The sequence below is a fragment of the Nicotiana tabacum genome, chromosome 4 (genome assembly GCF_000715075.1).
Source record: "Nicotiana tabacum cultivar K326 chromosome 4, ASM71507v2, whole genome shotgun sequence".
NCBI classification, from domain to species: domain Eukaryota; kingdom Viridiplantae; phylum Streptophyta; class Magnoliopsida; order Solanales; family Solanaceae; genus Nicotiana; species Nicotiana tabacum.
Window position 1 is genome coordinate 105,608,548 of NC_134083.1, and position 8,504 is coordinate 105,617,051.

The 8,504-nt window shown below is 39.7% G+C and overlaps 1 non-coding gene across 1 annotated transcript; it reads left to right on the top strand.

The window, feature by feature from the left end:
• The first annotated feature begins 8,110 nt into the window (after positions 1 to 8,110).
• On the top strand, positions 8,111 to 8,217 carry LOC142180421 (small nucleolar RNA R71). Its single transcript, XR_012709047.1, has one exon. It is a non-coding gene; the product is annotated as a small nucleolar RNA R71 (small nucleolar RNA).
• Positions 8,218 to 8,504: the final 287 nt, after the last annotated feature.

The following is an 8,504-nucleotide window of genomic DNA, read 5'->3' on the forward strand; positions in this document are numbered from 1 at the left end:
AATTACACAAAACGACCGGTCGGATCGTTACAACAAATAACATTAGTATCGTAAGAAATAAAAAATAGAAGGAAAGGAAGTAATAGCAACCAATAATAATGTCATAGTAAAAAAAAGGAAAAATAGTGTGGAAACAACATAGACCACTAGCAATCCAAGACAAAACCCTAACAGACTAACCCCACCCCAGTACAAAGAAGAAAAATGCTTGACTACCTCCTAATCTTAAAGCCTAATGGTCGACCTCCACGCCTTACTATCAAGAGCCATATCATCGGAAATCTGAAGTCGCGCCATGTCTTTCCTGATCACCTCACCCCAATACTTCTTAGACCACCCTCTACCTCTTCTCATACCCGCCAAAGACAACCGCTGACACATCTTAACTGGGGCATCTTGGCTTCTCCTACGCACGTGCCCAAACCATCTAAGCCTTGCTTTCTGTATCTTGTTGTCTATGGGAGCCACACCTACTTTCTCCCGAATATCTTCATTCCTAATCTTATCCAGCCTAGTGTGCTCGAACATACATCTTAACATCCTCATCTCTGCGACTTTCATCTTCTAGATATGGGAATTCTTGACTGGCCAACAGTCTGCCCCATATAATATGGTCGGTCAGACTACCGCTCTATAGAAGTTGCCCTTATGTTTTGGTGGCACATTCTTGTCACACAGGACTCTAGAAGCTAACCTCCATTTCATCCACCCCACCCCTATATGGTGCGTGACTGTAAGGCCCCATAAAAGTTTACCTAAGACTCGGGGTTTCGTGGTGCCGAAGTAGACTTATGTATTGGCGATTGTAGGGACTTTATGGGTTGAACAATGCGTTGGAGAGTTGAATAAATTTTTTGGAAATACAGGGCATTTTCTGCGGTCCATTCTGCGATCGCAGAACTGATCTGCGGACCGCATATCTACCGCAGACCAAGGCAGAAATTTGGGCAAACTTTTTAGACCATTATGCGGTCAATTATGCAGCCGCATAATCATTTTGCGGGCCGCATAACCCCTTGCAGATCCAACACAAAACATTTTGGAGGAACATTCTACGGTGCATTATGCGACCGCAGAGTAGGTCTGCGGACTGCAGACTGATCGCGGAGTGAGGAAGGGGAGCCCATTTCTTGAGGACCATTATGTGGTCTATTTTGCGGACCGCAGAAGCGTTATGCGATCGCATATGTGACAACGAACCTGAATCGGGGCTTCGAATTTTCTAATTTTTTAACCCGGCCCCATTCTTATAAAACAACTTTGGGGATCATTTTAAAAGGGAAAAACATATATTTCTAGAGAGAGGGGGTGCCATAGAGTGAGAGGGGAAGTTCCTAAGCTCATCATTCATCAATTCTTGCTCAAAGTTGAAGAATTTGCAAGAAGAATTCAGTAGGTTTTCATCCTAGAGGTATGGTTCTACTCCATAGCCCTCAATTTCATGATTTTAATTGAAAATAGGTAATAAGTCAAGCAATTATTGGGCGTGGGAGTTGTTTATTTTACATGTATGTACAATAAAGGGTAGTGGGAAGATTGTTGAGCTCTTTTGGGTAAACTTTGGGTAGTGGGGTAAAAGAATCCACCATAGGAGGATCTTGAAACCTTAATACTCACCTAGTGTTTGATAAAATGCTTAAGTGAGCTGGAACTATGAACTCCTTCCTGATTTGTGTTCAATTTTTCTATATCTCTAAATAGATCGAAGTGGCTAAGATTTTCGGAACATTATAGTAACTTAAGACCCTAAATTGCTCAAATGTGTGCTTAAAGTCTTGAATAGAAATGTTTGTTGTTGACAATCTATGAAGATGTATGAAAGTAAAATAGTGAGCATGAACTATGAAGTACGACCAACGTGCCAAAAATGATATTGCGTTATGGCCAATGATGCCAATAAAATGAATGACATGTAAAAGAATATAAAATGAGTGGTAAATCCTTTTAATAATAAATGCCTTGGGAGTATCGTTTAGCCACCAAGAAAGGGTAAGTCGGAACAACCTAACCCCGAAACTACATGTACCAGTGGAGGAGTGATTGAGGGGTAAACCCCCATGTTAACGTGATGAGACTATTTCCCCTTAAATGGGATGAGATTGGTCTGTTGAACTGTTTCCTCTTAAATGGGATGAGATTATTGCAAGCAAGATGTGATATGATGTCGACCCACACGACATTGTGGTTAGACGGCCTAGCCGGTCGGGTTGAGATCGGACGCCATACCGCGCACATGGTGGTATTGTGAGTGTATGTCTCGGGGTGAGACGGGTTAGCCGGTCGGGCTGAGATCGGACTCCGTGCTAAAACACGGTAGTGTATCGGTGCTAAAGATCTCCCAACATAAATTACTGAAACCTACTTGAAATTTAACTTTTCCCTAACTTAACACCTTGATACTGTTTGAGTCCCTTATTGATTTCATGTTTTATTCTCCGTTCACTATTACTCGTTCTATTGAGAGGGTGTTTAGTTTTACATACTAGTACTATTCCATAAGTACTAACGTCCCTTTTGTCGGGGGCGCTGCATCTTTAATGGATGCAGGTGGTTCAATAGCAGGTAGCATTGATCAGTAATAGCAGCATACCCTCTCCTCATTAGTAAGCCCCACTTCATTTCGGAGTCCCGTATCTCTTATCCTTTGCACATAGCGTTTTCAGGTATAGCCGGGGCCTTGTTGCCGGCACTGTCTTAACACTTTTTTGTTTCTGATAGAGGCTCCGTATACATAGTGTGGGTTGTATCTATTTTTGGGAAGGTTAAACTAAAAATGTTGTACGCATATCATCTGTTCCACTTTAACTATGATTGTACATTGTACTATTTTGGAGACTTGCTAACAACGTATCTAATGTAAATGAACCGGTGTTATTCACATGACCTCTTACTGTCTAATTAATGAAATGTATTCTTCTCTTTATTCATGGGTGAGTTGGGTAGACGACAATGTGCAAGCTCTCTCGACTGGGGTAACTCTGTTGAGTGCCGTTCGCGCTCCCCGAGGTCGGGGCGTGACAGTGGTATCCTCATCTATCTCCCCATTTAGCTGGATAATTGACCCAAAGTACTTTAAACTTCCTCTCTTAGGGATGACTTGTGAGTCAAGCCTCACATCCACGTCTGCTTCCCCCGTCACGTTGCTGAACTTGCACTCCAAATATTTTATTTTGGTCCTACTCAACTTGAATCCTTTAGACTCAAGGGCCACTCTCCAAACCTCCAGCCTCTCGTTAACGCCGCCTCGCATCTCATCAATCAGAACTATATCATTAACGAACAACATACACCATGTCTCCTCCCCTTGTATATGGATTGTGAGTGTATCCATCGCCAGAAGAAATAAGAACCGGCTGAGCGTAGATCCTTGGTGCGACCCTATAACAACCAAAAAATGCTCCGAGTCACCTCTCACAGTCCTAACCCGAGTATTAACCCCATCATGTATGTCCTTTATCACATTAGTGTAAGCTACTAACACATGTGCAAATCTCCAAAGAACCTCCCTACGAACCTTGTCATACGCTTTCTCAAGGTCAATAAACACCATGTGCAAATCCTTCTTCCTATCCTTGTACTATTTTACCAACCTCCTAACAAGGTGGATAGCTTCCGTAGTCGAATGACGAGCTATAAACACACACTTAAAATTATGCTCTCTAATCAAATATAACATAGTAAAATATCGTATCAACAGGGATTTGATTTAAAGAGTATTCTCGTAGTTTCTACCTTGATTGCTATTCAAGAGAATCAACAGTTCAGATTTATATGCTTAATACTAAAATTAGCTAAGAATCTAAAGTTATTAACTGGTGACAATTGAAACAAGGAACAAGCAAAGAAGGTTATCAGTGGGAGGAAATATGGTTTTGATAGGATATGTGCAAGATAATTGTTTGAGATTTAACTCTAGATGATTCACTTCTAATGTTCAAGTGAGTCTCTCGAATTCACTCGATTATTAGTTCAAACATTTAGTAGAATCTCCTGTCTCGATTAAGTCTCAACCTTGCGAGATGAACCAATTTAAGCTCTGTGAAGATATGCAAGAATGCGTAGTGGATTGCTCTTTAGGAGAACCTCTCTCGATTATCCTCATAACTAGGTTTAATCAATGATTCAACTAGCCTCTTTTGGTTACTCAGACAAATTAATGAACTCAACCAATAATATAATGCAAAGATATCACAAGTTATGCCTCTCTCGATTACATGAACAAGTGATTATATATGCAACAATTAAATAATCCAAAAACGATTCAATACATAAAACTAGAGTTATAATCCACAAACAATCATCAATACACAAAATCTAACAAACCCTAAAGAGAACTACTCCATAAAAATGGATTAATTCATCACAAATATAATAAAAGTATAGGAAAACATAAATTCAATCCAAACTCAGGTCTTGAGTGAGGAACGAATGATGAAATCCTTGTGTTCGTGTTCTTCCAACTCATCCTTAGCCTCCTTAGGTCTAAAGTATGTCAAAAGTCCAGAAAATATTATTTTTCCATGTGCTTATACCAAATAGGGTTGGAGCTAGACGAAATCACCCTTTCCTAGCCGAAGTGGGAAAACCTGCAAAATTATTACTTTTCACCCGATCAGCTAGGCCTCCTTCCCATATATGCCGTGTGGGTTGACTTTTCCAATCCATATTTGTTACCAGTTTCATCCCAATTAAGGGGAATAATATCACAATTTCTCCAATATTTCAATTTCATCCCAAATAAGGGGAATAATCACAATCCACCCCTACACTGGCATGTGTAGTTTCAGGTGTGGGCCTTATGACCCACCCTTCCTCGGTTTTGCTAATGATGCTCCCAAAAATATTTTTTTTATTTGATTTACAAACAAGGTAACATAAATACAATTGTACGCACCTCAACATTTTTCACATTGTATAAATTCTTATTAGTATTTCCAGACACTCACAACAACAATATTTCCTTGGCTCATTTGGCCATTCACAAGATTCTTTATTCATGGCAGGGTGGCCGTATTTTATATTCCACACTTTCACCTCTTTCAATTTGAAAGATCACCATCAAATATCAACATATAGAATATTTCAGCAATCATATAACTCAAATTTATTAGTAATGGGAACTTTAAACACAAAAGGTTTCTTCCCAAATAATGGGGCATACCGACCATCAATGCAAGCACACATCAAATCATAAGCAATCAATACACTATTTATTCTTGCAATACTCTTTCCCAGAAATGATGATATTCAATTTCAACACCTGAGTATGTAAGAACTCGAATCACAATGGATATATTTGTAAAGCAAAGCATTAGTTAAAGCAACCACTTATGGGCATGAATTGAGTACAAAAGCTTTTAGGCAATTCTATTTTCAAAATCATTCTTAAACAATTGAGTCGAGGCTCATTTCATATTAGTTATCGCATCCTCTCAAATCATTTGCACTACTAGCAAGAATCATAACTTAAATTCTTAGCACGTTGGCCACACACTATACCCCCAATTCAATTATTTCATTTCCAACCATCTTCATAGATTATCAACAATAAGACATTTCCAATCAAGACTTTAGGTACACATACAAGCAATTAAGAGTCTTAAGAATATTGAGATTTTCTCACACAATTTGGCATACTAGCTTTCATTTGAAATATGATTCAAAGCCATAACATTTTAATACGCAACCCATACTTTGAAACTCACGAGGACATTATTGAATTCGATTCTAAGAGAGAAAGTTTAGCCAACATACCTCACTTGAGCTTCCTTACACTCTAAAATATTTTGGAAATCTTAGCAACTTTAATCTATTTTGAAAATGTAACAAATTGAATCAAAATTAGGTGGATGATAATGGTTCTTGCTCATTTGAGCATTTTATCAAACACTAGGTATGCATCAATGTTTTAAGGTCCTTTTATGGAGGATTCCATCATCCCACAACCCATTCTTTACCATTTTTAGCTCCACAATCTTCCCACACCCTTTGATAACATATGCATGTAAGATGGACAACTCCCATGCCCAAATATTATCTTACTAATTACCCATTTCTAGACAAAATTTGAAATTGAGGGTTAGGGTGTAGAATCTTACCTTTAGGATGAAGACCTAGTGAGTTTTCCTTGATAATCTTCCAAGAATCGAGCAAGAATTGAAGAACAAGTTGTTGAAGAACACATTCTCACACTAAGGCACTCTCTCACTCTAAAAGTCTCAGATTTAGCTCAAAAATGGCCCAAAGCGTGTATTTAATGAAGTAGGGTCGGGTTTTAAAAACCCAAAAATGGAGCTCCGGAACAAGGTCTGCGATCGCATAATTGATATGCGGTCCGCATAATTTGGCCTCCAAAACTGGGCGTGACTAACCTAGTCTGCGGTCACTATGCAGCCCGCAGACCTGTTCTGTGGTCTCATAATACACCGCAGAATGGTTCTGCGGTCGCATAGTGCACCGCAGAACCTCCCTCCGAAGAATCCCAAAGCGGGATATGCAACAAGAGTGCGGCTTGCGAAGTGGTTATGCGGTCGCATAATGGCCGCGAAATTTGACATCAAAATGACCCAGAAAACTGACCCACTCTGTGACCATCCTGCGGTCCGCAGAGTGGTTTTGCGGCCCAAAAATGCCTACTTCTGTCCAACATTTTCTTCAACTCCCCAGCGCACTGTTCAATCCAAAAAGCCCGAAGAATTTCTACTATTATTAACCTCTACGCCTGCCCCGGCATCATAGAACCCCGATTTTTAAGAAAATATTTTACGGGGTCTTATAGTTTGGTCTGCCACCTGCAAAGATATTGGTGCCAACTTTATCTCCCCAATCTCCTTCTCTAGTTTCTTGTAAATATATAGAGGCATTAAATTAATTGAGGCACCAGAATCATATAAAGATTTATCAAAATTAATAGTTCCTAAAGTGAAAGGTATAGTAAAACACCCTGGATCTTCACACTTTTGTGGGAGTGTATTTTGCAATATAGCACTGCAATGCTCTGTGAGCTCGACCACTGAAGTCTCCTCTATTTTCTTCTTCTTTGTAAGGATCTCCTTCAAGAATTTAGCATAAGAAGGCATTCATGAAAGCACTTCTATGAATGGTAAGTTTACATGAACCTGTTTCAGCACATCCAGAAATCTCTCAAATTGCTTGTCGAGCTTTTCTCTACATAACGTTTGAGGTAAAGGTAGCACAGGCATATGCTCGCTCTCCTTAGGTTCCTCCCTTCTCAAATTTTATCCCTTCTTCTTTTTCTCAGCGTTCTTCTGGCTTTTCTTCTTCTTATCATCATCACTTTTCAGCCGCTCCCCACTTTGTTTTTTCAAGTTTCATATCTTTCTGGATCGGGGTGGGATCTTTCAACACTTGCTCACTTCTCAATGTTACAACATTCACTGTTTCTTTGGAATTTCTTTCCGTATCAGCAGAGAGAGTGCCTAGAACCCTCTCAGATAATATTGTTGCAATATGTCCCACTTGCGTCTCTAAATTTTGAATTTCTGCCCCTTGTATTTCAAATCTTTCAGAAGTTTTCACAATGAAGGCCTTCATGAAATTTTCTAGACCAGGCTGATTGTGCTATTGAGGCTGAAGCTACTACCTCGGCTGATTCATAAAACCAAGATCTCTTTGTCCCTGAAATCTGGGGTTGTTTTGTTGTCATGCATTAGAGGTACCCCCAGTTGAACTCCATAAAAAACAGGGATGCTTCTGAGCCATTGCATTAAAATTATAATTTCTCACATCATTCACTTCCTCAGTTGAGGCTTGACACTCATGAGTAGGATGTCCTCTTCCATATATATCACAGGCTGCGTGAGGCTCATTTTGCATCGAGGCTAAGGTCAGCTTTCATATTTCTTCATCCATAGCATCAAACTGTACATATACAGATGTGTTAGCATCAACTTGGTGAACACCTGTTGATCTTCTTCTTCCAGCACTCTCCGAGGGCCACTGATTAGCATCTTCTGATAACTCATCAAGAATTGTAACTATCTCCTCTGGAGTCTTCTTCATCAAGGGGCCTCCAACTACATTGCTCAATGTTCTATGCAAGGCCGGTGTCAATCCATCCCAAAAGTCCTGGAGTTGCATCCAGAGTTCAATTCCACTATGTTGACACTTCCTAACAATCTCCTTAAACCTCTCCCATGCTTCAAAATAGGTTTCAGTCTCTTTCTGGCAAACGTTATGGATTTATCTTCTAAACTTGCCCGTCTTAGCTTAGGAGAAATATTTATCAAGGCATTTTCTGGTCATCTCCTCAAATATTCTAATCGATCCCGTGGGCAAGCTTTGAAGCCATTGATTTGCATCATCTTTAAGTGGAAAGGGGAATGCCCTTAATTACACTGCATCTTGTGACACCCCATTGTATTGAAAAGTGTACATAATCTTCTCGAAGTCCATTAAATGTGTGTTTGGATCTTTGTTTATCTTTCCTATGAAGACACATCAGTTCTGAATGGTTTGAAGCAACCCTTTCTTTAACTAGAAAT